This window comes from Hyaena hyaena, unplaced genomic scaffold (genome assembly GCF_003009895.1).
Source record: "Hyaena hyaena isolate Hyena2069 unplaced genomic scaffold, ASM300989v1 scaffold_113, whole genome shotgun sequence".
Lineage (NCBI taxonomy): Eukaryota > Metazoa > Chordata > Mammalia > Carnivora > Hyaenidae > Hyaena > Hyaena hyaena.
The window spans coordinates 1,058,768-1,082,114 of NW_024080745.1; the positions used below are offsets into that span (position 1 = coordinate 1,058,768).

The 23,347-nt window shown below is 38.7% G+C and overlaps 1 protein-coding gene across 3 annotated transcripts in view; it reads left to right on the forward strand.

The window, feature by feature from the left end:
* CRADD (CASP2 and RIPK1 domain containing adaptor with death domain) overlaps positions 1 to 23,347 on the forward strand; it is a 180,332-nt gene that overhangs the window by 77,505 nt on the left and 79,480 nt on the right. The gene's annotated exons all lie outside the window — the stretch shown is intronic.

Consider the following 23,347-nt stretch of genomic DNA (forward strand, 5'->3'; position numbering starts at 1 on the left):
TCTTCTGCCCATTTCTTCACTGGGTTGTTTGTTTTTCGGGCGTGTAGTTTGGTGAGTTCCTTATAGATTCTGGATATTAACCCTTTATCTGATATGTCATTTGCAACTATCTTTTCCCATTCCATTGGTTGCCTATTAATTTTCTGGGTTGTTTCCTTGGCTGTGCAGAAGCTTTTAATCTTGATGAGGTCCCAACAGTTTATTTTTGCTCTTGATTCCCTTGCTTTTGGGGATGTGTCAAGTAAGAAGTTGCTGCGGTGGAGGTCAAGGAGGTTGTTTCCTGCTTTCTCCTCTAGGGTGTTGATAGTTTCCTGTCTCACGTTCAGGTCCTTTATCCATTTTCCAACAACTGTTGTTTATGTTGTTTTTTCTTTTAGCCTTTCTGACAGGTGTGAGATGATATCTCATGTAGTTTTTGTTTGCATATTCCTGATGATGAGTGATGTTGAGCATCTTTTTATGTCTTCTTTGGGGAAGTAGGTATTGTGTCTTCTGCCCATTTTTAAATTGGACTATTTGTTTTTTGGGGGGTATTGAGTTATATCAGTTCTTTATATATTCAAGGATTTTTATGATTTCAGGTGTCACAGTTAGGTCTTTAATCCATTTTGAGTTTATTTTTGTGTACGGTGAAATAAAGTGGTCCAGTTTCATTCTTCTGCATGCAGTTGTCCAGTTTTCCCAGCCACCATTTGTTGAAGATACTTTTTCCCTTGTGTATTTTTTCCTCCTTTGTTGAAGATAAATTGACCATATGATTGTGGGTTTGTTTCTGAGTTTTCTGTTCTATTCTGTTGATCTGTGTGTCTGTTTTTATGCCAGTACCATACTATTTTAATTATTACTGCTTTGTGATATAACTTGAAATTTGGAATTGTGATACCTCTAGTTTTGTTTTATTTTGTCTAGTTTTTCAAGATCACTTTGGCTATTTGAGGCCTTTTGTGCTTCCGTATAAATTTTAGGATTATTTGTTCTAGTTCTGTGAAAAATGCTGTTGGTGTTGTGGTAGGGGTTGCATTAAATTCGTAGGTTGTTTTGGGTAGTATAGACATTTTAACAATATTAGTTCTAACTCATTGGCATGGAATGTCTTTTCACTTCTTTGTGTCGTCTTGAATTTCTTTTATCGGTATTTTATAGTTCTCAGAGTACTTACCTATTTGGTTAAGTTTATTCCTAGATATTTTATTGTTTTTGGTGTAATTGTATATGGGATTCTTTTCTTTTTTTTTTAATGTTTTATTTATTTCTAGGAGAGAGAGAGAGAGAGAGACAGTGTGAGCAGGGGAGGGTCAGAGAGAGAGGGAGTCACAGACCGAAACAGGCTCCAGGCTCTGAGCCGGCAGTCAGCACAGAGCCCGACGCGGGGCTCGAACCCATGAACCGTGAGATCATGACCCAAGCGAAAGTCGGACACTCAACAGACTAAGCCACCCAGGCACCCCTATGGGATTATTTTCTTAACGTTACTTTCTACTCTTTCATTATTAGCGTATAGAAATGCAATAGATTTCTGTACATTGATTTTTATCCTGTGACCTTACTGAATTCACTTACAGTTCTAGCATCCACAAGTAGATGGAATCTTTAGGGGTTTTTTTTATGTATAGTATCATGTCATCTTCAAATAATGAGAGTTTTACTTCTTCCTTACCAATTTGGATGCCTTTTATTTCTTTATGTTGTCTAATTGCTGTGGTTAGGACTCCAGTACTATGGTGAATAAAAGTGAGCGTGGACATTCTTGTCTTGTTCCTGACCTTAGGGGAAAAGCTCTCAGTTTTACACCACTTTGTGTGAGTTTATGTCTGGCTTTTTTGAACCAGATAATAAGTATATGAGATGTAATGGGGAGCTAAATTATGGAGATGAGAAGAATGGACATTCAGGGAAAGGGGAGATCAGCCAGGAAGAGTCATGAGGTCAGTAAAGGCCTTACATGTCATTTGGTTAGGCTCTTAGATGTTTGGCTGAATGAAGGTGGAAGTTGAGCTGGACCTTAAATGATACGTAGAACTTTATTAAATGTTGCTTTAATATTTCACATTTTACTTATTTTGAACTGTCAACAGGTACATAAGTTACAAATGCTGCCGGTCTCCTTTCTACTGCTGTTCCTAGTCCCTCAGTCCCCTAGCCAGAGGCAGTGCTGGGAGTCATTTCTCAACAGTCCCTTCCAGATACAATGTAATACTTTCCCCCACATATATAGCATTTCTTATTTGAATTGATTGTTTCATCTTTTAAATGTATCCCTTCCCAAGTGCTAAAATAGTAAAGAACGTGTGAGCTAAAAAACACCAAACCAAACCAAAAGAAACGCAACAAATGGTTTTCCTGTTGGGAGGAATATCAGTAGCTTGAGGGGTCTGGGTGGCGCAGTGGGTTAAGCATCTGACTTCTGCTCAGGTTGTGATCTTGGAGTCTGTGGGTTTGAGCCCGCATCGGGCTCTGTGCTGACAGCTCAGAGCCTGTAGTCTGCTTCAGATTCTGTGTCTCCCTCTCTCTCTGCCCCTCCCCGCTCACGCTCTGTCTGTCTGTCTCTCAAAAATAAGTAAACATTAAAAAATTTTAAAAAATATCAGTAGCTAGAAAGTAAGCAACCAAGAACCTTCAACTGCTTGGAGAATGATGATAATGTTGTCTTGAGTGCTGTGCTGTGCTTGAACTTCACGATTATCTTCTCTAATTTCCACCACAACTCCACCAAGTGGGCCTTTTCCTTCTTTTACAGATTAGGAAGCTGAGATTCAGGCCATACGGCAAATAGGAGGTGCAGTCAAGGTTTGAGCTGACTTGAGCTGGAGTCACTGCTGCCATTCTTTCTTCTGAGGCTTTAAGTTCTGAAACATTGATGTGAACCTGTGGTGACCCAAGAGAGGGAAGTGAGCAGAAGATTTGTTCTTCTCTATTAAAAAAATCTGCTAACGGGAAAAGGGCAAATCCACAGCTCTTTTATAGGGGTCTGTAAGTCAAAGTGGGGTGTGTGTGTGTGTGTGTGTGTGTGTGTGTGTGTTTAATGTGGATAAACTGCCTCTCTTATTTTGACTTTTTGGACTTGAGATGATGAGTGAGAGTCTCATGAATGACAAGTACATTCTTCTAATTAGCATTTTGGGATTCTAGTTTAGAAATTCTTCGTTTTTTTGTTGGTTTTTTCCATTTTGTCCAGCATCTCCTTTGACAAAAGGTTGTCAAAAAAAAAGAAAAATTGGGAGGACAGACATCTTCTTGATTTTTCACACAGGCACCATTTTTATTAGTGTGCCTATGTGTAACTGTGGTCCCAGGCTTCACGCACAGTGCCAACACTGTGACAGAAGGTAATGCCAGGCTTGTGTGACTGCCGCATCTCAGCAGTGTTGCATGAGTTAGTGTTGTGTGCAGAGTGGTGGACTTTACAACCTGAGGCTGGAGAGAGATCTCCTGTACAGCAGATCCTTGACAGGCTATTTTTGTTTGTTTGGGGGAGGCTGGGTGGATCTAGTTAAAGAACATGAACTCTGTTGGAATCTTAGATCTTCCACTTACCAGTCCTGGGACATTGGGCAAGTTATACCCACACAAGGAAGAATAGAAAAGAATAGAATGTCTACCTCAAGCTTTAAATGAGGTAAATGAATATAAATAAAACTCTTAGAACAGTGTTTAACCCAAAGTAAACATACTTTTGGCTACTGTTATTATTTTTCTTAATCCCACCCCATTTTCTAGTTTCTCTTCCTACTTTCTTCATGCCTAGAATATGAATGCAGTGCCTGTGGCTTCCATCTGGGACCTTGAGGGAGAGAGAGGCCTAAAGAATAACAGATTCACTGGCTCTGAAAGTGTTGAGATGTTCACCGGTCTCTTGATTACTTGTGGCCTTGCTAAATGAGAGAAATAAGCCTTATTCCTTCTAGTTGCTCTGTTATTTCTACAGCCCAGAAACAGAGAGAAAATATGACCTGTGCAGGGAATTTTAAGGAGTTCAGTATGGTTAGCAGGTGCAGAGTGTGAGGGACCAGCTGGGCTTGAGAGATGACACTGAAGCCTTTCCCATGGCTTAGACTTTGAAGGGTTTTGTAAACCACATTATGGATATAGGACTTTTTTCCCGCTTAGTTATTTTAATCGGAGGATCAGCCATGATCAGGTTTCTGGCTTAAGAAACATCACTGTGGCTGCTCTGTGAACAGTGAAGTGGAAAGGACGGGACTGGAAGCAGGGAGACCTGTTCAAAGGTGACGACAGTAACCCCAGTGAGTGGCGATCATGGCATGGGCATGGAGGGAGGTGACAGAATTCTGAAAATGTTTAGGGATAGAAAAGAAGGAGAAGGACTCGAGTAGCTTGGGAATTTCTGGTTTGTGTAACGGTATTTGATGACAAAGGGCATACAGAGGGGTGCTTCTTAGTGTTTCTTTTATCAATGGATTTTAATAAAGTCATCTCAGACTTTTGAATTATCACATTTCTTCATGCTTGTTCTGTGTCTCCATCCCCCTTTTTTCTTTCTTTTTAACTTTTCTTGGGAGCAGGTTTGAGTCTCAGTTGCTCAAGAAATTCACCTTTATGCTAGGAAAGAGTCTGTGGTATCCTTAAAGGAATTTTTTTTTAACGTTTTATTTATTTCTAGGAGAGAGAGAGAGAGAGACAGCATGAGCAGGGGAGGGTCAGAGAGAAAGGGAGTCACAGACCGAAACAGGCTCCAGGCTCTGACCCGGCAGTCAGCACAGAGCCCGATGCGGGGCTCGAACCCACGAACCGCGAGATCATGACCTAAGTGAAAGTCGGACGCTTAACCGACTAAGCCACCCAGGCGCCCCGAGTCTGTGGTATCCTTAAAACAATTTTCTTCCTAAGTGTAGAATTCTTTGTGATATTTCATAATTGTTACTGGTTTTTTGTTTTTGTTTTTTGTTTTTTTTGCCTACATGGATTGGAATGGAGATCATTGGTATATAAAAATTCGTTTCATCTCTTAATTTTTTGATGTAGTATTATGTGCAAGGAAAGTATCTTCATGGAATTCCTCCTGTGAATGTGGTAAAGGGGATAAATACCTCATATAAATGAAAGGCATTCATCCACTTTTGAATTATTTGGGAAAGAAACCCCCATGGACAAATGAACATAAGGGATCAATAACATTTTCCAATTCAGAACTTCAGATACTGAGATATGGCTCAATGGGCATTTTAAGTCACGAGCATGGTTTTAAATTACCAACGTAAGATGTAGTCTAGTCCAGTCTGGAGAATGGAGAAGACCTAGCGTCTTTGCAGTTGTTAGATTGTAGGCTTGATAGGTTACCATCATTGTAGTGCTAACTGCTGGCCTATCAAAGAGTAAAGGGCTTTTTAAACAGCTCTTCAGAAAGAGGTCCTGAGAATTACTGGCTCTCTTGTTTGTTTTTAATGAAGGTTTAAATTAATATTAATAGTACGAATGATGTCTTAAATTTGTATAGCACTTTCCATTTTATACCACTCTTTCAAATGCGTGGCCCTTTTAGGCTTCTGTGAAGTAGGCAGGACAAATATCATCTCCATTTTAGAGATGAGGAAACTGAGATCCAAGGTTTACCTCAGGTAATTTGATTCCCGGAGCAGTACTTTTTCCAGTAAACACCAGTATTCCCTGCGCTTTACCATGGTATCCATAATACATCTGTGTGGCAAAGGGGAGCCCCTTAGGAGGGGATGAGGGAGTGTATGGTCTCCGGGCTGTGCTCTTTGGATCATCTTAGAAATTGGCAGTATAAAACACACAGCTCCAGTCACACACGGGAATGGAAACAAAAAAGATGTTGGACTAAGCATGATGGGCTAGTTCTTATTTTTTTTCCAATAAAATTTGTTTTCTGTTCCCTTATCTTTCTCTAGCATTCTTCAGGAAGAGCATTAAGTAGTGCCGTAGAGTTAAGGGGGAAAAATGTGTGCAAATTACTTTACATTGAGAATGTTTTATTTATTAACTTATTTTCTGTGAATTAGTAAAAGACTGCTATGTATGATTTTAGTAGAATATCTTGGTCCAGATTGAGAAACTCTAACCAGTAATCCTTGGGGGCATAGTTTAAGAACCACATAAACATTTCAAAAGTGATTAAAATGGACATGCCTTGAAAAGGTAGACATGCCTTCTGAGGAACATTTGTATAGATTTTTAAATCATTCATATTTGAAATAATAGCACTATAAAGAAATATAATTTTTGAGAGACAGTAAATATCTAATGGAAAACGCTGAATGCCTGTCTGTTGCCCTTGACACCCTTTATCTTCTGACAGCTTAAACAAGCCAATTTACTAATCTCTGGTTATTTTCGAGACTTACTGTAAGCCTTCTTGTGAATCTGAAGATCCTAGGGCCCAGCTTAGTGGATAGACTGCACCCAGGCTTGCCCACTCCCTTCCCTGTTACAGTGCCTTTTGCTGCACATAACTTAGCCAAGAATGCAGTCTTTTAATGGGGATGTAATAAGGGAATACTCAGTATAATTAAAGATACTGCTTTTTCTGAGTAAAACAAAAGCTAAAAGACTCCACATTGTCACCTGTCACAAGATACTTTTCTTGGAGTTGTCGATTGGGCCATATCATCTGGGTCACCTACCGGTGGCCTCTCTGGGACTTTTCTGGCTACTGCCCTCAGTCCCTTTATTCAATTGGCAAGGCTCCCAATGCTTCTTTCTAATTCTCTTCTACATTTGGTCAAGGTTAAAACTAACTCCAAAATGTAGCTGATCCTGGTGAAGGTAGTCATGTTTCATTTTTTCTAGGGTATTCCTCGTTCTCAGAAGATGGATATTTTATGTGTAAATGGCATCAACTATCCTTTGCTGGATAGTAGGGAGGCAAACCTAGATTATAAGCTCCACGAAGGCAGTGAACTTGTTTTATCCATCTGTCTTCCCCAGACCCAGGACAGTGCCTGGAACATTATAGAGGAAGACTGGCTAGTTAAAGGAATGAAACTTTCCTGTGGGGACTCCCTGGAGACAGCTGGCTCAATTTAGAGATATGCACGTCAGGTCTCGTGGCTGCAAGTGATGGATATAGAATGGGCTTGGTCCATTTCCATGATTCTCTTCCTCTCACTTGTACCCAACCAGAGACAAAGTCCATGTCCTTTCTATAGTTCCAGGCAGAATGCCCATTGCCTGTTGCTTTCCAAAATACTAAATCTCTCGCTCACAAAGAATTGGATTTCTCTGGGTTTATCTATGTATTCTAAGCTTCAAACATATGTAAAGGGTCTCAACAAATTTATTTGTGGTTTCTTTATATCCCTCCCCTTCTAGAGATCAGGTGAAGTGTTAAGTTCATGGTTCTGTTCTTCACTTCCTTTAAGCCTTAACTGGAGCCTCTTCTTACCTAAGAAGCCTTCCCTCATTAACCTCCTCTCCCCTAGATCCCTCATACCCCACCTTGTGTTTCCTCAGCTTGTTGAATGTAGGCTGCCTTGCATCTGTTTTGTTACATTATGTATACATTCGTTCTGTTCCTCTCTACCAACCCCCCTTCATTAAAAAAAAAATCATTTCCTTATTTTGCAACATACACACAATAGTCTTAATGTAACAATACTGACACTACCACCAACAAAATGATTACTAAGAACAATTTGAGATTTTTTAAATTGTGTTCTTCCTTATCTTATCTTTTTCTTTTGTGAAAACACTTAAGTTTTACCCTCTGAGCAAATCAAATTTCGATTATACGATACAGTATTATAGTCACCATGTTATACGTTTGATCCTCAGATCACATTCATCTCATAACTGAAAGTTTCTACCCTTCTGCCTCCCCTTCCCCTTTTCCCTCATTGTCCAGTCCTTGGCAACCACCATTCTACTGTTTTACTTGAGTTTCCCTTTTTATTTCTTATATTCTGCATATAAGTGATATCACCCAGTAGCGTCTTCTTCTGACTTATTTCTGTAGCATAATGTCCTTCAGGTTCACCCATGTTGTTTCACATGGCAGGATTTTCTTCTTTTTTAAGGCTGTATAATATTCCCATTATATATAAATTTACCACGTATCCATTCATCTGGCAACAGACACTTAGGTTGTTTCCATACCTTTACTGTTGGGAATATTGCTGCAATGAACATGGAAGTGAGATATCTCTTCAAGATAGTGATTTCACTTTTTTTTAGATATATACCCAGAAGTAGGATTACTGGCTCATATGTTATTTCTCTTTTCAATGTCTTGAGGAACCACCATACTTTTTTCCATGTCCAGTTTACCTTCCCCCTAGACTACACAAGGGATCCCTTTCTTCACATCCTCACATGCATTTGTTATCTCTTGTCTTTTTGATATTAGCCATCCAATCAGGTGTGAAGTGATATCTCATTGTGGTTTTAATTTGCATTTTACTTATGATTAGTGATGTTGAGACTCTTTTAATATACCTGTTGGCCGTTTGTATGTCTTCTTTGGAAAGGTGTCTATTTAGGGCCTTTGCAGTTTTTAAAATTGGGTTGTTAAGTTTGTTTTGCTATTGAGCTGAGTTTCTTACATATTTCAGATGTTAACTCCCTATTGGATATATGGTTTACAGATACAGTAAAACCTTGGTTTGCAGGCATAATTTGTTCCAGAAACATGCTTGTAATCCAAAGCACTTGTATATCAAAGTGCATTTCCCCAAAAGAAATAATGGAAATTCAGATGACTCATTCCTCAACCAAAAATATTTATATAAAGATTATTACAATACTGTAATAATAAAATAATAAAGAAAATACAAAATATACAGAAAAATAGATTAACTTGCGCTCACCTTTGAAAACCTTTGTGGCTGGTGTGAGGGAGATGAGAGAGGAGGGTTATTGTGTAGGACGACTTTCACTATCACTAACAGAATCACTGCTGTCTACTGACTCAATGGAATCTTTTCCTTTTTGTGCAGCTTTAACAAGAAATCTATCCAATGACACTTGCTTTTGCCTCCTTTTGAGGATTTTGTGGAAATGTGATGTTGTGTTGTCCTTAAACAGATTCATTGCTAGCATTGCTGCTACAGCCTTATTCAGGTGGTGCTTTTCTACAAAATTTTGCATTGTTTCCCACATTTTACACGTCTCCCTAATCTAATTTAAAGTGAGGGACTCCTTTGCCTTTATCTCCTCCTCCTCTGCAGATGAGATCTCCTCCACAACCTCTTGCTGTTGCTCACAATGCAGGTCTGTCAGTTTGTCCGCCGTCAGTTCCTAGCCATGTTCTTCCACCAGCTCTGAATATCCTCCTCATTCACCTCCAGTCCCATGGTTTTCCTGTGGACAACTGGCGGCTCCTGTCATGAGCAAGCCTCTCTAAGTCATGTCCAAGAATGCAGCCAGACCATGGTTTTCTCCAAGAGAACTGAGTGTTCTTTTGGTGATTCCATCCCAGGCTTTATTGGTGATCTTGAGGCAGTTCGCGATGTGGAAATGATTTTTCCAAAATTCTCAGAGGGTGAGGTTTGTTCCTTTGGTCACCTTGAAGCATTGCTGAAATACTGCTTTGGTGTAAAGCTTTTTAAAGTTCAAAATGACCTGCTGACCCATGAGCTGGAGGATTGAGAGGAAGGAACTTGACCCTAATGAACTCGAATTCCTGCAGCAAGTCATCCTGAAAGCCTAGAGGATGAGCAGGAGCATTATCCATAACCAGCAAGGCTTTGAGTGGCAGATTCTTTTCTAAATGGTATTTCTTCACTACAGGACCAAAGATCTCTTAGATCCACTCAATGAACAAGATACGAGTGACCCAAGCCTTGCTGTTGGACCTCCACATAATGTTTAACTGGCTCTTCTGCATCTTGTATTTCTTGAAGGCTTGTGGAGTCTTGGAATGATACATAAGCAGGGGCTTTGCTTTGAAATCCCCACTTGCATTAGCACAAAACAAGAGGGTGAGAGGTCTCCATGGGCTTGTAATCAGGCATTACATTCTCTTCTTCTGTAATGTAGGTCCTCTGTGGCATCTATTCCCAAAAAAGCCCTGTCCCATCGCAGTTAAAAACTTGCTCTGGCAGGTAACATTCAGAAACCATGAGCTTCTAGGACTTGGTAGCCGTTGCCTCAGCTGCCTCAGCGTCCAAACTCACAGCTTTTCTGTGCCTCAGAACACTGTGGATGCCACGTCTCCTCCTAAAGTTATCAAATCATCCCCTGCTTGCCTTGAGGCCTTTTTCATTTTCTCTTGATGTACCTGGCCATTTACTTACAAGGTCAGTGTACAAGGCCTTCGTCTTCTCGCAGATTAAGTTCTCAGTCAACCTGCCGGTTGCTTCTCGTTTATCCAAACCAGAAACAACTTTTCTACATCTTCCAACACATGGCCGTTGCTTTGATATTCTTGTGACTCCTTTTGCAGCCTCCTTACTTCTTTCTTCTTTAATATTGTGCAAAAGGTCAACATAGACTTCTTATAAAATCTTCAAGTTTCAGCCACTTGCGTATCTTGTTCATACTTCTTGATGATTTCCTTCTTAACTTTCACTGTAATCATCTCCTTCTCATTGCCTTTTTTTCAACCTTTTTCTGCATGGGAGCCACTGTATATGCTCACATGGATGTTGACTACAGTGCAGTATAAATAAACTCTTGTCATATGCTGTATTTAATGTAACTGGTAATAAGGTAGCGGAGAAAAGGGTCTATATCTGCAAGCAGCCAGACTTAGAATTTAATAAAGCATTCCTAAGCTTACTCTTGTATGGAAAAGCAAAGGACTGTGCATACGAGCTTTGAAGTGACAAGAAATACACTAGTGCCAGTTGTGGGCACCTTCCGGCGTTCTGAAAAATCACTGATTTCTGCCAAACACTGTGGCGTGGGCATGGGAGACGATCACCCACAATCCCGAAGTAAGAGAGAGAAGGGGGGGAGAGAGAGAGAAGAAAACCATTGGCTCAGTTCTGATAATGTGACATTCAGCATCATGTACTACTCATATTGCAAGACATCTCTCATTTATCAAGTTAAAGTTTATTAGAAATGTTTGCTTGTTTTGTGAAATACAGAGTGTAAAAGCCAAAGTTTTAGTGTATTTTCTCTCATTTGGTAGGTTGCCTTTTCATTTTGTTGGTGGTTTCTTTGCTGTGCCTTTTGGTTTGATGGATTTCACCTGTGTGTTTTTGCTTTTATTTCCTCTGCTTTTGGTTTCAAATCTAAAAATTTATTGCCAAGACCAACATTAAGGAGCTTACCCATGTTTCCTTCTAGGAGTTTCAGACCTTATGTTCAAGTCTTTAATCCATCTGGAATTGATTTTTGTATATTGTTAAGGTAATAGTCCAGATTCATTCTCTTGCTTGTGACTGTCCAGTTTTTGCACCATCATTTGTTGAAGAAACTATCCTTTCAGCCTAGAAACTAGGCCCTTTCTCAAAAATAAATTGACCAAATATGTATGGATTTATTTCTGGATTTTCTGTTCTGTTCCACTGATCTATGTGTCTGTTTTTGTGTCAATTACCACACTGTTTTGATTTAAAAAAAATTTTTTTTAATTTTTATTTATTTCTAGGAGAGAGAGAGAGAGAGAGAGAGAGAAAGACAGCGTGAGCAGGGGATGGTCAGAGAGAGAGGGAGTCACAGACTGAAACAGGCTCCAGGCACGTGGGGCTCGAACCCACGAACCGCGAGATCATGACCTAAGCGAAAGTCGGACGCTTAACCTACTAAGCCACCCAGGCGCCCCACACTGTTTTGATTTTTATATCTTTGTAATATAGTTTCAAATCAGGAAATGTGATGTTTTCGCTTTTGTTCTTTCCAAAGATTGCTTTGGTTATTTAGAGTCTTTTGTGATTTTTTTTGTATTTCTGTGAAAATGCCTTTGGAATTTTAATAGGGATTTCAATGAATCTGTGGATTGCTTTGGGTAGTATAAACATGTCAACAATATTAATTCTTCCAATCTATGAATGCAAAATATGTTTCTATTTGTGTCTTCTTTAGCTTCTTTCATCAAAATCTTCCAGTTTTCAGTGTACAGGTCTTTCACTTCCTTGATTAAATTTATTCATATGTGTTTTTTGTGTTTTGGTTTTTTTTTTTTTTTAATGCTTGTAGATGGGATTGTTTTCTTATTTTCTCTTTCTGATAATTTGTTGTTGGCATATAGACGTGCAACTGTTTTTGTATATTCATTTTTTATTCTGTACCTTTACTGAATTTATTTATTCTAACAATTTGTTTGGTGGAGGCTTTCATGTTTTCTATATATAATATGTCACCTGTAAACAGAGACAGTTTTACTTCTTTTGTACTTTGGGTGCTTTTTATTTCTTTTCCTTTCTAATTGCTTTGGATAGGACTTTCAGTTCTATGTGGAATAAATGTGGTGAGAGTGGGCATTGTTGCTTGTTCCCCATCATAAAGGAAGAGTTTTCAGATTTTCACCTTTAAGTGTGTTATTGGCTGTGGGCTTGTCATATATGGCCTTTATTATGTTGAGGTATACTCCGTCTATGCCCAGTTTGTTGAGAGTGTTTATCACGAAAGGATATTGAATTTTGTCAGATGCTTTTTCTGCATCTATTGAGATAAAAATATAATTTTTATCCTTCATTTTATAAGATAAGGTGTGTATATCACATTTATTGATTTGAATATATTGGACCATCCTTACATCTCAGGAATAAATCCCACTTGATCATGTTGTATGATCCTTTAAATGTATTGTTGAATTCAGTTTTTTAATGTTTTGTTGAGGTTTTTTTGTTTGTTTTGTTTTTTACATCTGTATTGATTTGTATTGGCCTGTAATTGTCTTTTCCTGTAGTGTTCTTGTTTGTCTTTGGTATCAAGGTACTGCTGGCCTCAGAAAATAAGTTTGGAAGTGTTCCCTCTTTTTATATTTTTTGGTAGAGTTTGAGAAGGGATAGAATTATTATTATTATTTTTTAATGTTTGGTAGAATACACTAGTGAAACCATCTGCTTCTGGACTTTGCTGGGAGGTTTTTGTCTCCTTCCTAGTAATTGATCTGTTAGTTGTTCTCTTTTTCATGATTCAGTCTTAGTAGATTGCATGTTTCTAGGCATTTGGTAATTTCTTTTAGGTAATCTAAAAGTTGTTGGAACTATAATCATTCATAGTAGTTTCTTATGATCCTTATTGTTTTTATGTTATCAGTCATAATATCTCCTCTCCCATTTCTGGTTTTATTCATTTGAGTCGTTGTCTTTTTTTTTTTTTTCGTAATCTAGTTAAAGTTTTTCAGTTTTATTTATTTTGTCAAACATCAGCTCTTAGTTTCATTGATTTGTTTCTGTTGTCTCTTTAGTCTCTATTTCATTGATTTCTGCTCTGATCTTTTTTGTTTTTTGAGTTTTCCTTTGACCCATTGATGGTTCAGGTACATGTTGTTTAGTCTTCACGTATTCATGACTTTTCTAGTTTTCTTCTTATAATTCATTTCTAATTGTATTCCATTGTGGTCAGAAAAAATGGTTGATATGATTTCAGCCTCTTTAAATTTATTAAGACTTATTTTGTGGTCTAACATATGATCTGTCCTGGAGAATGTTCCCATGTGCCCTTGAGAAGAATGAACATTCTACTCTGTTGGATGGAACTTTCTCTATATGTCTGTCAGGCCCATCTGGTCTAATGTGAAGTTCAGTGTTTCTGCATTGTGTTGTTTTTTTTGTCTGTAATATTTTGTACATTGTTGAAAGTGGGTAATGAAGACCCCTGCTGTTATTGTCTTGCTGTCTATTTCTCATTTTAGGTATGTTAATATTTGCTTTGTATGTTTAGGTGCTCCTATGTTGAATGAATAAATATTTACAATTGTTATATTCTCTTTTTAAATTAAAAAAAATTTTTAGTATTTATTTTTGAGAGACAAAGTGTGAGGAGGGGAGGGGCAGAGAGAGAGGGAGAGAGAAAGAGAGAGGGAAGGAGACACAGAACCTGAGGGAGGCTCCAGGCTCCAAGGTATCAGCACAGAGTCTGATGTGGGGCTCGAACCCTCAGACCATGAGATCGTGGCCTGAGCTGAAATCAATCATTTAACCAACTGAGCTATCCAGGCACCCCTAATTTAGTCATACATTTAAAGGAGTTATTGATAGGTATGGACTTACTTTTGCCATTTTGTTTATTGTTTTCTGTTTTGTAGTTTCTTTCCTTTTCTCTTGGCTTCTTCCTTTGTGATGTGATGATTTTCTGTAGTGGGATGCTTAGATTCCTTTATCTTTTGTGTGTCCAGAATAGGCTTTTGCTCTGTGGTTACCATGAGTTTTACATAAAACATATTTATAACAGTGTAATTTAGGTTAATAACAACTTAACTTTGAATGCATATGGAAGCTCTGCAGTTTACATTCTCCTCTCCCCCACCCCCAACATTATATGTTTTAGATATCACATTTTACATCTTTCTTTATTGTGTATCCATTATTGTACTTACAGTTACTTTTGTCTTTTAACCTTTATACTAGAGTTGTGATTTACCTACCACCATCACACCATTAGAATATCCTGAATTTAACTATGTATTTACCTTTACCAAAGAGTTTTGTACTTTCTTATCTTCCTGTTAATAATTAGCATCCTTTCTTTTCAGCTTGAAGAATACCCTTTAACATTTCTTGTAAGCCATTCTAGTGGAACTCCTTCCACTTTTGTTTGTTTAAAAAACTCTTTATCTTCCCTTAAATTAAGAAGGATAATTTTGCTAGATAGAGTATTTTTAGTTGGTAGGTTTTTTCCCCTTTCAGCTTTGAATATATCATTTTACTCTTTTGTAGCCTGCAAGTTTCTGATGAAAAATCTGCTAATAGTTTTATGGGGGGTTTCTCCTGTGTATAACAAGTTGCTTTTTTTCTTGCTGCTTTTAAGTATCTCTTTCTTTGCCTTTAACTTTTGACAGCTTAAACATAACATTTGTGGGTCTTTTTGATTCATCTTACTTGGAACTGTTTGGGCTCCTGCCTCTGGATGTCTGTTTCTTTCCCCAGGTTAGGGAAGTTACTAGCTGTTATTTCTTTGAATACATTTTTTGCCCTTTTCTCTTTGTCTTCTCCTGGGACTCCTATCATGCAAATACTGGCCCACTTGGGCAGTTTCCGTTAAGTCCTTAAGCTCCCTTCATTCTTTTTATTCTTTTTTCCTTTTGCCCATCTGGATGACTTCCACTGCCCTGTCAAGCTTGCTGATCCTTTCTTCTGCCTGATTTAGTCTGCTATTGAACTTTGCTATGGAATTTTTCAGTTCAATTATTATATTCTTCAGCTCTATGATTTCTGTTTGGTACTTTTTAATACTTTCTATCTCTGTTGAAATTCACATGTTGTTCTTTCATGGCTTTTCTAACCTCAGTGAGCATTTTTATGACCACTATTGTGAACTGTCTATCAGATAAATCACTTACTTCCATTTTATTAAGATTAATTTCTGGAGATTTATCTTGTTTTGTTTTTGTTTTTGTTTTATTTTGTTTTTTTTGGGGGGGAACATATTGCCCTGTTTCTTCATTCCTTGACTCTTTATGTTGGTATTTGTACATTAGGTAAAACAGCTACCTCTCTCCTTCTTGCCAGACTGGTTTCATGTAGAAGACGAATGTTGTTAATCAGCCTAGCTGAGCATCTGGCTATCAAACTTTTGTGACTGTCCGAGTTAGCCATCTTTGTTCTTAGTGGTTCCGAGTAGCTGAGTGTGTGTAAAGACCCATCAGTGTCTTAGAGGTGAGAGGGATTGTAGTCAGGACCTGGATGCAGGCTTATCCTCAGGCAGCAGCTGGGAAAGTGTATATACTCCGAGTACGTGTACTTTAAGCCCCTTCCAGGAGAAACTGGAAGATGGGTACTTTTGCCTGCTCCCTCTGCACTGAGTCTGGGTATAGCTGTAGGGAGTGGGTACTCCTGACCCTGTTTAAAAACTATTTCTTTATTTACATAGTCTTATAGGACTCATGAATGCAAGTCTCATTGACTATCAAAGCTCTGCAGTCTGACAGCTCATTCCTCGAGTCAGCCATAAAAGTTAGGTCACAAGATGTAGAGAATTTCCTTCCAGGGAAGTACTAGTGACTTGGTTTATTGTTGGGATGAGCCAGAGGGAGGAGGAGAAAGTGCCCACTAGCACTTTTGGGCCCCAGTCAGTCTCTATCAGCATGCTATTTAGAAGCTGATCCTTAAGCAGCAGCTCAAAGAATGTGTACTCAAACCCCTTCCAGTGAAAACTAGGAGATGGGCATTTTTGCCTTTTCTCTCCTTGTTGAGCCCTGGGGGTACAGCCACAGTGAGTGCTCATGGGTGCCTGTTAAGAAATGCTTCTTTGCTTCTTTGTTTGCTATAGTCCTGTGGGACTCAGGAATGTTAGCCCTGTTGGCTGTCGGAGCTGGGCATTCTGGGGGCTTGTGTCAGGTGGCAGTCCCAGAAGCTGGGGTGCCAGACCTGTGTTCAAGCTCCTTCCGGAGAGATGCAGGTACCCTGGTTTTATCACAGTAGCAGGTGGGGTGGGGTAGGAAGGTGGGGCCAGTGGCTGTCAGCTCCCCCAGGCTCTAGGTGGATTGCAGCCAGCCCCTAGATGCATGCCAAATTAAAGTTGGACCCTCAGGCAGCAGCTTGTAAAGTATGCACTCAGATTCCTTCTGGGTAGACTGAATGATGGATGTTTTTGCCTGATTTCTCTGCACTGAACCCTTGGGGGATAGCCTTGGTGAGTGCTTATGTGCACGTTAAGAATTACTTCTTTGTTTGCTATAATCTTATGAGTCTTGTGGATGCAAGCCCCATTGACTTTCAGAGCAAGGTGTTTCTCGGGAGCCTGTCCCTTGGGTGAGAGTCTTAAAAGTTGGGGCAGTAGATGTATGGCTCAAACCCTTCATTGCTCGGGGAGAAGCTGGGAGTTGGAAATTCCTTCCTGATCGTATAGCACAGATGCTGGGGACGGGATTATGGCAAGATGTGTCTCTGTCTTCTTTACCTGTTTTAATATGGGGATTTTTTTCATTTGCCTGATGTATAGGTGTCACGCAGCTAGTTTCTGGGTTTTTCTCAAAGGGAATTGCTCTGTGTAGCTGTACATTTGGTGTGTCTGTGGCAGAAGGGAAGTTCAGGAGCCTTCTATGTTGCCATTTTGGTCCCTCCCGCCTGTTTTTGGTTTTTAAGGTAACATTTATTAAGGCTTACTGTGTGTGAAGCGCTGTGATCTCACTGTAGATCTTACACGATCATGTTAATTTTCATAGCAGCTGTTTGCAGTAGGTGGGGTGATCCCCATGTTACAGAAAAGAAATCTGAGTCTTAGAGGGGGAGCATGTGCAAGGATGTACAGCTAGCAATGAAAGAGCTGGGGTTTCAGCTCATCTGTTTGATTTAATGGCCCTAATCGTCATGTGTCACACTTGCTTCGAGGAGGGCAGGATTCATGTCATCTATTTCCTCCAGCCCCCACCTGTTTTCTTAAACCTCTGTCATAATAAGCTTCTTATGACTTGAAAAAAAATGTATGAATACAAGTCCTGTGAAGAAATACACAAGCAAATTAAATTAAACATTACCAGAAATTCCTCCAATCAAGATAAACCAGTATTAACATTTCAGAATACATATATACTCTATATTTCTTATGCAAAGACTTAAGTGTATGTATAAGAAGCAATTTTTTTTCTTTTTCTTTTTCTTTTTTTGTTGAGAGAGAAAGAGAGCATTAGCTGGGGAGAGGCAAAAGGAGAGGGGAGAGAATCTTAAGCAAGCTCTATGCCCAGCATGGAGCCTAACACAGGACTCAATTTCACACCTATGAGCCCAAGAGATTAAGACCTGAGCTGAAATCAAGAGTTGGATGCTTAACCCAGGTACTCCCCCCCTCCTTTTTTTTTTTGAGAGAGAGAGAGAGCGAATGTGCACGAGTAAAGTACTCTTAAGGCTGAATGCATTCTGCCAGCAAATGTGTCTATCGCGTACCCAAAATGGTGTGCTTACTCAGAGCCTTTTGTGCTTTTTCTTAGCCCTGTTCATACCAGTTGAAGTTACTGTTGCAGTTATGTAATCTAAATATTACATAAACCAATGAAATATGAGTATAAAAATAGAGCAGTTTTCTCCATTAAAATTAGGTTGAATGCTTTAGTGAATTGCAATCTCTAAAACAATTGCTCTGGAATTCATAGTGGGTGAAATAACTATAAAAGATTTGAGAAGAAATGTTAAAAGTCGTGAAGGATTCCACATTCATATTGCTTCACAAGTGTATTTACATTTTTGTTCCACATTAACAAAATAAAACTGAAATGGAGAAGATGGATTATGGAAATGATTTATGCAGGAAGGATGATGTGGAGTTCTAGTAAGCAAATACTCAGGTCCTTAGTGTTAAGTGAAAATATGAGATGTTTTAGGTAGTAGGTGTTTGTTTTTTGTTTTGTTTTTATGAATCCTCACTTTCACTACCCTTATTTTTAAAAATTTTTAAATGTTTTTAAATATTTCTGAGAGAGAGAGAGAGAGAGAGAGCGTGAGCAGGGGAGGGTCAGAGAGAGAGGGAGACACAGAATCTGAAGCAGGCTCCAGGCTCTGAGCTGGCAGCACAGAGCCTGATGCGGGGCTCGAACCCACGATCCGTGAGATCATGACTTGAGACGAAGTTGGACGCTTAACCAACTGAGCCACCCAGGCGCCCCTCACTACCTTTTGAAAACAAGCAATTAACTTCTGCTCTCAGATGTGTTAGCGAAGAATGCTTCTATTCTATATATTGCAAAAGGAGAATTATGTAGTCTGCTGAACTACTTTTTTTTTTTCCATTTAATACATCATGGATGTATTTCCAAGCCAATAAATACGGTTTAAAATATTTTATGGCAGTATAACAAATGTTCAGAAAAGGGCACAGATCCTTGAATGATCACAGAGCAAACACACCCATGGAGCCCCTACCAGGTCAAGAAACTTTGCCAGTGTCCTGGGAGCCCTCCACAGCCTCCTCTTCCCAAGCTGAGATAATGCCCCTGGGACTTCTCACGGTTTTTAAACTTTGTATAAAAGAAGCGTATGTTTTTCTTTTTACTTTTTTACTGCACATTTTTCGTGCGCTTCATCCGTGTTTTTAACATGTACTCTTTATGCATTCCTTGTCGCTTTTGAATGCTTTTTCATTGAAATGAAATGCCAGAATGCGTACTTACTGTGTGGTTGATAGCCTTTGGGCTTGTTTTCAGTTTGAGGCTATTGTGAAAAATGCTGTTATAAACATTCTTGTACATGGGTTTTGGGATACAGAAGAAGGTTTTAGTTCTTGTTCTTTGCATGCCTAGGAATTGAATTAGTGGGTCATAGGGTATGTTTGGGTCCAACTTTAGGGTGTACCTCTACGGCGGTTGTACCCCATCATTGATGTGTGTGAGTTTCTGTTACTCCATGTCTTTGGCAACACTTTGTATTGTCAGTTGTATTGACTGTATCCAATCAGGTAAGTGTATGGTAGTATTTTGTGATTTTAATTTGCATTCTCCTGGTATCTAATGAGGTTGAACACTGACGTGTTTATTCGCCATTTGGGTATCTTCGGTTGGGGTGGAAGAGGTTTGAAGTACTTATTTAAGTCTCTTGCCCATTTTTTCTATAGGATGGCCAGACATTTTCTGAATTATTCATACTTCATATGTTCTAGATATAAGTTCCTTTGTTAGTTTCATGTGTTAAAAATATTTCAAAGAAAAAAATATCACCTCCCACTCTGTGGGTTGCTTTTCTTATTCTTTTGATAGAGGTTAGTAGAAGTTCCTAATTTTAATGTAATCCAGTTTACCAATTTCCCCTTTATTACTAGTGCTTTTTGAGTCCTATTTAAGAAATCTTTACTTAGTCTCAACCCCAAGGCCCTGAAGCTATCTTCCTCTGTTATCTTACATCAGCTTTATTGTTTTACTTTTTGTAGTTAAATCTACAGCTTACCTGGATTTAATTTATGTGTATGGTGAGAAGTTAGGCTTAAGTTTCATTTTGTAGCACATTGATACCCAGATGATCAAGCAGCATTTACCGAAAAGACCATCCATTCTCCATTGCCCTGCAGAGCCGTCTTTTCTGTAAATAAAATATCTGTCTCTGTACAGATCCAGTTTTGGACTTTCTCTTCTCTTTAATTGGTGTATTTCTTTTGTGCCAATACAAGTTTTGATTCTGTAGCTCAATAAACTGAAGACAAAGTATTCTTTGTACTAATTGCTAATGATACTCTTTAGTTCTTTCCATTTCCAAATAAAGCTTAGAACCAGCTTATCCATTTCCACAAACATACTCAGAGACATCCTAAAACTTCAGGGATTTTGATTAAGTTTGCTTTGGATTAAGAAAAGTAATGTAAGAGCAAAAAAGGGGCACCTGGGTAGCTCCGGTGGTTAAGCGTCCAACTTCGGCTCAGGTCACGATCTCACAGTTCATGGGTTCGAGCCCCACGTCAAGTTCTGTGCTGACAGCTAGCTCAGACTGCTTCAGATTCTGTATCTCCCTCCCCTGTTCACGCTCGCTCGCTCTCTCTTTCACAAATAAATAAAAATATAAAAAAATATTTTTTAAATGTAAGAGCAAAAAAGATTGCTTTGGATTGATCAAGTGCTTTGACAGTCAAATCTATAGGAAAATTGACATCTTAGCAATATTGCGCCTCTCAGTTCATGCGCCTGGCATATCTTTTCATTTGGCCTTCTTTACCTTACTCAGTGTTTCATATTTTATTTGGTTTTATAATTATTTCCAATGGCTATAGAATTTTGTGGGTAACATCAAAATTTATTTAACTATGTTGTAAACTTAGGTTCTTTCTATTTTTTCACTGTTATAAACAGTATGAACATTCATGTATATACATTTTAAAAAAACTTTTTAAAGTTTACTTATTTATTTTGAGAGAAAGAGAGAGAACTAGCAGAGGAGGGGCAGGAGGAGAGAGAGAGAGAGAGAGAGAGAGAGAGAGAGAGAGAGAGAGAGAGAATCCCAAGCAGGCTTTGTGCTATCAGAGCAGAGCCAAGTGTGGGACTTGAACTCAACAAACTATGAGGTCATGATCTGAGCTGAAGGCAAGAGTCGGATGCTTAACTGACTGAGCCACCCAGGTTCCCCCATGTATATACATTTTTAGTACCTTTCTACTTACAATTAACTCCTGAAACTGAAAACTAGAGTTTATCTTCCCCTGTGAATTGTATCATTTTAAATTCTCACCCACCGTTATGATAGGTCCCATTCTTCTTAACCTAGGAATTAATGATTTTTAAAAAATATTTTTCAGTTTTAGGGAAAAAAAACCTCATTGTTCTTTCAATTTGCATTTTTTATTACTAGTGGAATTGAGCGAGCCATTTATAGTTCTTTTGTGAATAGCCTGTTCATAACTTTTGCATATTTTCTATTGTTTTTTTTAATACCTTAGGTAAAAACCCTTTGTCACATATATTTACAAAATATACATCTGTACAACACATGAGTTAAGCAGACTCCTTTTGTTACTAGAATGGGCCTTTGTTCAAGAGCAAAAAGGAAACTCTGTTTCAAATTTTGATGATTCCCCAAATCTTTATGTCCTTCACATACTTAGTAATATCATAGCAATAATGTGCTTGGTAGGAGGGACTATTAGCAACTAGATAGAAGAAAGTTAATGTAATAGAATGGTAAGATTGTTGAAGTTAGAGCCAGAAGCCTCAATACTAGACCAGGCCTGACCAATCTCTACTCCTGAGATCTTGGTTAATCCATATATTCTTTCTGGGCCCTTAATTTCTCTTATCTGTACAGAGCACAATTTATATCATATATCACGCAGGACTAAGATGAGATCATACATTGGAAACATATATTGTGTAAAAGTTACACAATACAAATTATAATATGCTAATCAGTATGGTATAAGTATAGCAAGTTGAATGTATGCTTTATTCACATTATCATCTTTTAGGATCACCTGGCTGGCTTAGTCGGGGAAGTGTGTGATTCTTGATCTCGAGGTTTTGGTGTCAAGCCCCCACACTGGGTGTACAGATGACTTAAAAATAAAATCTTTTTAAAAATTACCTCTTGAGGTAACCTAATTTGTAAAATACTCAGCCTAAAATCTTTCTGAGTCTGTGGTTTCTGGGTCCTGTACTTATTTACGTGATTCCTTTAAAAAGAAATGTTAAAAAATTGAAGCTGATATTCTTTATGACAATTCAGTGTGTTTGTGCTATATTGGCTTCTAGGGCACTAGGCTTCTGTCTCCAGTATTGACAGTCTTTGTGAGCTCATTAGCTACTGTTCTGGTGAAAGTTTTGATCTGTGATAAGGGTGCTACATTAAAAGGGCATTGATGTTGGAAATCTATACTTTGGTCCATTCATTAAAATGCAGTCCTCACAAAAGAGCAATATGAATTTGCATTGCAAAGGATAACGGTTTTTTTAAAACCCTTGAAACCAGGTAATTTAATTATGTCTCTGCCATACCCTTTTATCTTCCTCCCCACAGGAGGGCTGGGTCTCCTTTGACACCTCATATTGGAAGCTGGTCTTCTTATCCTCAGAATTAATTAACATGCAGATGCTTGTCTAGAGAAACACGCTTTTCGATTAGCATTTAAATGTCACTCTTAATGATGTCAAATTGACTCTTTTAAGGGAAAATCAAAATGGTATAGTTATCTCTTGATTATTTCCTAGAGCATGTTACTGGTATTTCTGGTTATCTGGCCTTTATTGGAAGCTTTAATCTTATGTTTGTAAGCCAAATTGAGTCAGATACAAGACCTACTTCCATATCTGATTGCAGCAAAGCCAGACTCTGGTCTTCCATTGCCTACGGTTTCAGGATAGGCCACTTGCCATATTCTGCACTATTTCTCAGGAACAAGTTCATTTGTGTTGGAATAGCACCTGGAGGGACTGTCAGCAGCAAGTCCAGCTTACCCACGAGCAAGGAGCAGGGTACAGAAGGGCTTTGGTAGCATCTGTGTGACACAGAATAAAGAAGATTGGGGGCACCTGGGTGGCCTGGTCTGTTAAGTATCTGACTTTGGCTCAGGCCATTATCTCACTCACTGTTCATAGGTTCAGGCCCTGCATTGGGCTCTGTACTGTCAGCCTGGAGCCTGCTTTGGATCCTCTGTCCCTCTCTCTCTCTGCCCCTCCTCTGCTCTCTCTCTTTCTCAGAAATAAATAAACATTTAAACAAAATAAAAAATAAAGGTGAACTTTGGAGTTAGAGATTCATAGGTTCAAATCTTGTCTGTGACACTCTGAAGCTATGTGACCTTAATGTATTACTTCCCTTCTCTGAGAATTTCCTCATCAGTAAAATGTAAATAGTAATATCTACCACTCAGGTTGTTGGGAGGGTTAAAGGTGACCATGTATGTAAGGTAC